The following is a 9812-nucleotide window of genomic DNA, read 5'->3' on the forward strand; positions in this document are numbered from 1 at the left end:
AATTTCCATTTTACTATCTTTTGTATAGATGCTCTCTATTAAGTTACACATTATCTTGCTTCCTTTTTGGTTTTTTAATCGCCGAAGTTCTGGTCTGAAAAGTGACAAGACTCAGTTCCAGTTGCCCATTGTTGCTTACTAGCCACGTAGCATTGGCCAAGTCACCTGCATGGGTTACCCCTTCTACTCATAAAGTCAGTTCTTAATATCATGTGAGATAGCTTATCTGAAAATACTTTGAAAAATTGTTAAGGATCATAAGCAAATGCAGCTTAGCAGTGAGTGTAAAAGCAGTAGGAAAAAAACCCTGTTATTCTTAGTGTTTATTCACTTATTCACTAATGCATTCAACAAGTATTTATTGAGCTCCTTTATGCCAAGCACTATGTGGGCCCGGGATGCAGTAGGGAACATGAGAAGCGTGGTTCTTCCCTCACAGAGCTCACCAGCCAGTCCTAGGGAGATGGGCATTGAGTAAACCATCACACTGCTAAGTACCAAAATGCAACGTGACAAACGCTATCAAAGAGAGACACATGGGGGATTTGATCTGCACAAGATGGGAATGTTACCCAGGGAAGCAGCACTGGGGATAAGGATAAAATGACCAGGGGAAGAAGAAAGGGAAGAATTATCCGGAGAAGCACATACAAAGGCCCTGCTTTGGGTCTGGGGAGGCAGGTACAAGGAACCCAGAAAATGGCCAGAATGGCTGCAACACAGTGGAACAACGTGAAATAGGAATTGAATAAATGGCCAGAGAGTATAGATCATGTTAAGAGGTGTTTTTGTTTTGTTTCAATGGGAGACTAATAGGGAACCATAAAGGGATTTAAGCAGAATTTGGTGTGTATGAGATGCAGTGTCATCAGCTGTGTGTTTTGAAAAGATTACCAAGAGTGCAATGTGAAAAGCGTGTTGCAGAGGGGACCTCAGTCCACCTGTGCCAACATCTGAAATTGTAGAGGTTACTTTTGTGAGGAATGCATTACAGAGGATCCACTAAGGAATCCATAAAAATAAATTGCAATACGGTGAATTCTCAATTTCCAGCCATCAACATAGAAAAGTGACTCAGTTTGTGCATGAACTTGAGTATATTGTTCTGCCTCTCTGCACTTGAGCTTCTTGATCATCCTGCTAAGTGTTTTGGATGCTGAAACTGGGACAGTAGGGCCCAGAGAGGGAAAGATAGGTAGGGAAGATAGCAAAAGAGTGGAATCCAGAGGGACATAAAGTAAGGCCAGCAGTGACACAGAGTGCAGAGAAGTGAGTTCGCCAGTTACTTTAGCAAGGTCAATTTAGTGAAGTTGTAGGGAGCAGAAGCCAGATGGCAGCGGGTGAGGAGGGTTTGGAAGCAAAGGATGTGGAGGCAGGGAATGTAAACCATCCTTTTTAGAAGTCTGGCTTTGAAAGTGCATAGAGAACCAAGTCAGACAAAGGAAAAGACAAAATGATCTTCAGCTCCTGGCTTCTCCCAATATGGTCAAGAAAAGATTTGAGTGCAGAAAATGTGCCTCAGAAATGGCACAGGTCTAAGAGAAGGTTTCATTCTTCTTAGAGCAACAGAAACAACATAACACATACTCTTGCACTGGGCACTGGGCATAGTAGGGAGCTGCCAGAGTCTGGCATATAATTGGCATTCATAAATATTTGGTGACTGAAGGACTTCTCTACCATCAAGTCCAGAGAAAGGTAGTTGCTGGTATTGATTCCACTGCTCAAAAATGTCTTCAGGGTTTTCTGTCTTTCCACTCTATGCTGGATTGTCTGGTGTCAACTCATTTTCACCCCCTTCCGTAGTCTCTGCATTGCTTGGGAGAAGCTGAGAACTACGTTTCCCAGATCCTCTTCCCTGTGTGGTTCCACGTTAGAGTTTGAGAGGAACACAGTCAAGATTTAGAAGACAGAAAAGAGAGCGAGGCGGTTTTGGACAAAAGGAGAAGAATGAGCAAACCTAAGATTCACAACACCCTTTCAGCTGCTGTGAGAACCACTTACAACATTGTCATCAAGTAAGACAGTAAGACAGAGTAAGGGAGCTTTTTTGGAGATGATTGGAAAGCTTTTGAGAACTACCTGCTTCAGTCCTTCAGGTTGAAGTTTTCAGAGTTGGCTTCCCTGACCCTGACTTTTTGGCAGCAACTTCACTGATCTTAGTTCCCCTTGGTTTTCCAACATTTGTACAAGTAATCATTCCTATATTAAACCCTTTATTCCTGAAATACCTGGAGTAGCTCTGTTTTACCAGTTGAACCTAATAAGACACATTCAATTCTCTTAGTGTGTTGGTTTTCATTCTCTTGACTGTTGCCTGAAATTTTTCATTCCTTTTTATGGCTTCATGATATTCCAAAGGATGGATGTATCATACTCATTTAATCAATAATCGATTGGTAGATGTTTGGGCTGTCTCCAATCTTGTGCAACTGCAAACATGGATACAATGAATAGACTTATAAAGAAGTAATTGTTCCCAAGTGTAAGAGTGTTGGTTGGAGAAATTACTGTAAGTGAAATTTGGGATAAACATACTTGGAATTTCAATAGATAAATTGTTCTCCCTATAGGCTTGTATCAGTTGCATTCCCAGGATGTGTGAGAAGCCCATTTCCTAGGGACTCACCAGCAGAGTGTGTTAAGAAACTGTTGGCATTTTGCCAACAAGTGAGGTGTAAATTGGTAGTTTTAATCTGCATTTCCCTTACGAGTAAGGCCGAGGGTATTTGTATATTTAAGGCAATCTTTTCACATCCTCCATGAGGCAGAATTGGCATCACTGATTGTGTATCTTTAAGTGTAATTATTGGAGTAGTATGCTCCAATGTCATGGAAACCATTAGCATGTAGAGTTTTATTGGCCAGCTGCTCAAAAAACGAGGTCATCTATATTGAATTCATGCAAATCTGTTCTTAAAAAGAAACAAAAAACTCTTCTGCTGTTCAATTTAGCACATCCCCTAGATGATCTATTCTAGATCATGTACTTCATGAAAGTACTTTTGAAGTAATGAAGGGATTTTTTTATGCTGCATTAAGAAATTCAGGTAGAAATTTTCTAAAGATAGAGTCACTGTTAGCAAATGTCTCCCCTGATAGAAAGGTGGTTTTTTGTTTCGTTTTAATGTCATGAAATTCTGTGCCTTCCTGATGTGTAGCTAAACTGCCCATCTCTCCCCGAGAGCCTTATAGGAATAGATGAGTAAATAGGTTACTTAAGCAAATAATATTTTCTTTCAATGTATTTCAATTACAATTATAGTGATTCTGATGCAGTATTATCACCTATCCCCATACATTTGGGATATTTTTTATGTTAATCCAAGTAGTAACAATAACTGCATTATATTTATAAGAGTATTTATTAAATTATGTTCTTATGAAATAAGTCAGAGTAATGCTCAAAGAAGAAGTTTATAAAATATGAAGAAATACTATTATTTCTAGTATAATACTAGTAAATACTAGTAAGTACTAGTATTTCTAGTACTAAAAATACTATTATTTCACCCTAGAGGTGTCAGGAAAACAGGAAACTTGAACTCCCTCTTGCTTAACAAGAGAATTTGATATATATTGAGCTTCAGAATTTGTGTATACATTTTTTTTAAATCTTCTTTCTATTGTAAATTGTTGATATCCCAAATGTTTAACTTAAACTTAAGTACAATAAATATTATGCTGAAGCAATGTATTCCACTTAATAATTACACAAAACAAACTCATTTACTAAGGAATTAGAAGAGATTTTGTTGGTTATTAAATTAGTGACACAATGGAAAACGGAGGGTATATTAGCTGGAAGTTATAAAATTGAAAACCAAGTTATAATTTTGATAATAAAAACAAAATTAAAAGGAGCTGAAGGGACATATTAATTAAAAATATTCTAAACATCTAAAGCATTGTAAATGCATTTATGATTGGGGTGTCAATTTTATTTCTGAAAGTGTGGGCTTCTTAGGCTCTTTCAGTTTTCAACAAACAGAGATATATTGGAGGTCCTGGGTAATGGAACTTATTGAAAGGATGCACAGAGGGGTACGAGAGACAGGAAGACATCTCTGTAGCTGCACAGCCAGACCTCACAGAAAACAAGAAGTTATTTTGGGACACACAGCGATTGTGGTGGCTCAACAAAACTCTGCTAGGCCAATAGAATGATCTGTCATTTCCCTTGCACTCAGCAGCTCCTATACCATGCCCTGTTTGTAGGCCGAGTCCACTGTTCTGTGTTGCTTCCCATTGTGACTACCTCTCCTGTCTTTACTCTTTAACTCACTCACTATTCTTGTTCTCAAAAGCTCTTCACTCTGCTTCCGTATAACTCCTACAGGTTTGGGGCTTCTCCTTACAACCCTCTGTTGAACAACTCTGTGCTTCTCATGAAATCTTTGTACATTGGCCTTGGATCTGTTTCCCTAGAAGCAGACCCTGAGATGAACTTTTGTGTGATTTATTATGGTAGTGTTCTCAGGAGGGAGAAATTGGTAAGGGAGTGAGAAGGTCAAGGAAAGGAAAGAAGCCCATCAAGGATGCAGTCTCAGCAAAGTTCAAGGAGGGTCCCCCAGCATAACCCCAGTGGGGGAGCTTGGGAGTGTAAGTTATGCCTCTGACAACTAAACAAGAGGCAAAGACCTGAGGCATTGTTGCCCCTACACCTGTCGGTCACTGGCTAAGGGTCAAGGAAATGCATGAGCTTCTAGGCACTTCTGGCTCTCTGGTTATTTGAAGGGAAAGCCTAGGGCAGAAGCACAGGCACATGGTAGAGAGGGACCTGAAGGTCCTGGATGTAGATGGAACATTGCTTCAGCATCCCTCTCACGTTCAAATATGGCTCAGATTGGAGTTCCCTGAGAGAGATGATCTGCTGGGTCAAGAAGTTATCCTCCTAAAGGAGCATCTACACCCCAATGTTTATAGCAGCAATGTCCACAATAGCCAAACTATGGAAAGAGCCCAGATGTCCATCAACAGATGAATAGAAAAAGAAGATGTGATGTGTGTGTGTGTATATATATATATATATATATATATATATATATATATAAAATGGAATATTACGCAACCATCAAAAAACTGAAATCTTACATTTGCAGCGATGTGGATGGAACTAGAGGGTATTAAGTGAAATAAGTCAATCAGAGAAAGACAATTATCGCATGATCTCACTGATATGTGGAATTTAAGAAACAAAACAGAGGATCATAAGGGAAGAGAGGAACAAATGAAACAAGATGAAACCAGAGAGGGAGGCAAACCGTAAGAGACTCTTAATCATAGGAAACAAACTGAGGATTGCTGGAGGGGGAAGGGGGTGGAGAGATGGGGTAACTGGGTAAAGGACATTAAGGAGGGCATGTGATATAACGAGCACTGATTATTATAGAAGACTGGTAAATCACAGACCTGTACCTCTGAAACCAATAACACATGATATGTTAATAATAAAAAAAAAAAGAAGTTATCCTCCTATGTAGGGTGCTCCTATTGGGCTGTTGTACTGGCTCACTCACTCCATTGGCTGTTGGTTACATTTAGACCAGTCACATTTCTCTGGTCTTGTCAGTTGCAGCTCAGGTAGTAGGGTCACATGGCTACGTGCATGGTCACCTCTGTACATGGTCACCTCCAATAAGTGGCTATGACCTTGACAGTTATGCCAAGGCTCTTAAAAGAGAGCAGAGTGACTGGCCTGTATCTTGTACCTTGCATGGTTTGTTCCAATACAGACTAGTTCATCTTGTTTGAGTTTATTTGCATCTAGATGCATTCTTGTTACTATGATTTTTGTGTTTTGGGTTTTTGTTTTTGTTTTTGTTTTTATCAAGTGGACCTTAAAAGCAAGCCACCATCTCTTAATTCCAGATTTGATTTTTTGGATGAGTAGGAGTTCTAAATAGTAATTACTACTCATGTACAGGAAAGGGAACAGGTGCTTGGTATTTTCTCATTTAATTTACTTCTGACGATAATATTTCTTAAAACAAGACCCCACAATACATATATTATAACCACCTCTGGTGTTTATTATAAATGCAGATTTTTGCACCCCATACCCAGTATGTCTGGGGCATGACCTATGAATCTGCATTTTCAATAAGCGTCCTAGGTAATTTGACTCACTTTGAAGTCTGAGAACCACTGCTTTACAGTATAAATATTATCAGCGTCATTTTACTTTTAAGGATATTGAGGTTTTAAAAGGCTAAGAAATTCACCTGAGGTTATATACAACTAACACAAAGTGTCTCAAAAATTCTTTTCCATAAAAAGTTTTCACCGATGGCTATGTTTACAATGTGAAAGTTTACTTGTTTGCAAAAATGTTTATTATCAAATTAAAGCAAATTTCAAGGTGTCTATGACTAGATAGGGTCTCTGTGTATATGATCTCATTTAAGATAACTGCAGTCTCCCAACTGTGTCAACTACAAAATTATAATTTGAATACTGAACAAACACCTGAGTGCAAAGGCAGCAGTCAAGCAAATCTATGAAGCTAAAAGTGAAGGAGTTGGTAAGAGAACATCATCAAGAGATCAAAGTGGGGTTCAGCAATTTTGCTCCAGACACAGTGATAGTGTATGTTTGGTGAGATGTTGGGAGGGTTCAGCACCTCATACTTGAGCCAGGAACGCTGTCCTTTATGTAGGATAACCTGAGCATGCACATGGAATTTTGAAATGTTGCTTTTAACCCAGGTAAGAATGCAGGAATTGAGTGGGCCTGAAGTTCTCTCCTATCCAAAACATAGTTGTAGACCTTGCGTGTCAGGCCTTAGCTATGTATAGAAATTGGCACATTTTTCCGCATAGCGTGGTTTGTAACATTTGGCAGAGTAATAGCAACTCTTCACCTTCAAATCCAAGGCTTGGCTTGCTTGTAGAAAGATGGAAGATAGTAAAAATCTGATTTCCTTGTTTTTTATTGCCCATAAGACATTCCTTTATGGAAACCAACTTAGAGATAGTAGGGTAGCAGGGGCCGATCCTAAAACTTGCATATTTGAAGCCAGAATCTGTGCTCTTTCTACTAAAAATTCTTCTTTCACTATATGTGTTGTTATGGACTAACAGTGTCAGCCCCACATTCATATATTGAAGCCCTAACTCCCAATATATCTCCATTATATTTGGAGATAGTGCTTTTCAGGAAGTGATTAAGGTTAAATGAGGTTATAAGGGTAGATCTGGTGTCCTTACACTAAGAGGAGGAGATGTTAGAGATCTCTCTCATGTGCAGACAACACAGCAAGAAAGCAGCCTTCCGCACTCCAAGAAGAGAGATTTCACCAGAAACCAACCCTTCCAGCCCCATGATTAACTTAGACTTCCAGTCTCCAGAACTATATTGAAAATGAATTGCTATTGTTTTAGCAACCCAGTTTTTGGTATTCTGCAAGCTAAGATGTGTACTGAGCACAACTTAGGTGATCAATATAATTTTTTTAAGTGACTTTCTCTACTCTAGAATAGTCAAAACATTTTTGAAATTACAGAATCTTAAACTGATAAGATTCAGCCAGGTTGTATCCAAGAAACTTACCAACACATACACAGTAATTTCTCGTTATCTGCAAGGGATATGTTTTAAGACCCCCAGTGGGTGTCTGAAACTGAGGGTAGTACCAAACCCTATATATGCTATAATAAAGATCAATTTATAAATTAGGCACAGAGATTAATAACAACTAGTAATAAAATAGAACAATTATAACAATATACTGTAATAAAAGTTATGTGAATGTGGTCTTACTCTCTCTCAAAATATCTTATTGTACAGAACTCACCCTTCTTCTTAGGAGGATGATGTGAGATGACAAATTGTCTGTGTTGAGATGCAGTGAGGTGAATGATGTAGGCATGTAATGTAGCGTTAGGCTACTGTTAACTTTCTGACCATATGTCAGAAAGAGTATCATCTGCTTTCTTACCCCAGGTGACTGTGAACAACTGAAATGAAGACCAAAACTGCAGATAAGGGAGGACTATTGTATCTCATTTATTTAGGAAACTCAGGAACATTAAAAGCACCCAGAATTCTTAAGACTTGAATTCTCATTTTACTTATATTCTAAAATCTATTAGCATGTAAAAGGAACATTATATATAATTTTTATGTAAATATATGAATTTGAAGACCACAACCATAACATTTTTGCCTATAAAGGATTTAGTTCAACCGTCATTTTATAGATAACTGGGAGGTCCAGAAAGGCCAAGTGACTTGTGAAAGACACAGAACTTATTAATGGCCAAGCCAGGATTACCACCCAGTTTTAGTGACTTCAGTGATTATCATGAATGCCTTCCAATTCAATACACTAAGTGCTATATGACAAAGGTAATAAGTTAGTAAGTTTTGATTATAAAATGTTTCAGATTTGTAAGTAAATACAGATTATCAGAGACAGAATACTTAGCACCTTAACATTTGAAAAGGAAGTGTTAATGTGAACATTACTTTTTTTTTTTAAAGATTTTTTTTTTTTTTTAATTTGAGAGAGAGAGTGAGAGAGAGAGAGAGCACAAGAGGGGGGAGCAGGAGAGGGAGAAGCAGACTCCCTGCCGAGCAGGGAGCCCGATGCGGGACTCGATCCAGGGACTCCAGGATCATGACCTGAGCCGAAGGCAGTTGCTTAACCAACTGAGCCACCCAGGCGCCCGAACATTACTTTTAATAATAATTTGGGGTAAAAGTAATTAGTCTGCTACTGATATAATAATGCTGCTGCATAACAAACAACTCCAATATTTAGTGGCTTATGACAAGTATTTATTTTCACTCATGGGTCTGTGACTAGTCTGTGATTCGGTTGGGCTTAGCTGATGTCAGTTGAGCTTAGCATCAGGTATGAGGAAAGATGAGGTCTCCTCCAAGTGTCTCTTCAATTTCCTTTGACTCAGTTGCTCTTCAGATCTGTTTTCAGGGCAGATGTCAGAAGTTCAAGAACCAAACCAAATCATGCAAACACATTTAATCTACTGTGTAATGTCTGCTGATATTTCATGAGCCACAATAAGTCCTACGGCCAAGTCCCAACATCAATGAGCTGGGCTTGTATGTATGATCAGCTCTCCTGAGATCATTGCAAAGCCTCAATAGCAAAGAGCATGGGTGTATAATTATATTATAGGAGAAAGATGAATTGAAAATAATAATCTAATCTGTGAAAAATAACACTTGTGGTTTCTGGTGTTAGAATATAGTTCATAAAATGTACTTTATATAATTCTATGCAACAAATTTATGAGCCAAAAGTGAAAATAAATTTCAATATGCTGTACACCTTCTCGTCTTTAAGATAAGGAAATGTAGTATTAATTTAAAGTTCTATATTTCTTGAACAAAATGTATGCTTCCTCTAAACAGTGTCTGCTTTACTTATATGCAAGGCTTTGTTTAAATGAGAAAAAAAGGAAATATATTCTGGTTGTAAACTTGTCATTTTGGAAAAATTTTAATTATATGAGAAGTTTTAATGTTTAGGGTGTGTAAGCCTAAACTTTATTCAAACTTAATTTAAACTTAATTTAATCATAGACACAACCATTAGGTAAAGAAGAGTTCTGAATCCAAGAGTATGGAATTTAAAGGCAATAAAATAAACAGGCCAATACAGAATCCAAGAAGAATGACAGAGAATAAGCTCTGTAGAACGCCAAGAATGGGAAGGAACACCATATAAAGTCACGTGATCCAAATCTTAACACCATCTAGCCAGAATTAGCCATTTTCCTTTTGGGCTACCCAAATATCACTTCTGAAAAAAATCTATTTTTAAATTGGATTAAGAATAAAGATAA

Source organism: Leptonychotes weddellii, chromosome 1 (assembly GCF_054177405.1).
Source record: "Leptonychotes weddellii isolate Sample4059 chromosome 1, ASM5417740v2, whole genome shotgun sequence".
Lineage (NCBI taxonomy): Eukaryota > Metazoa > Chordata > Mammalia > Carnivora > Phocidae > Leptonychotes > Leptonychotes weddellii.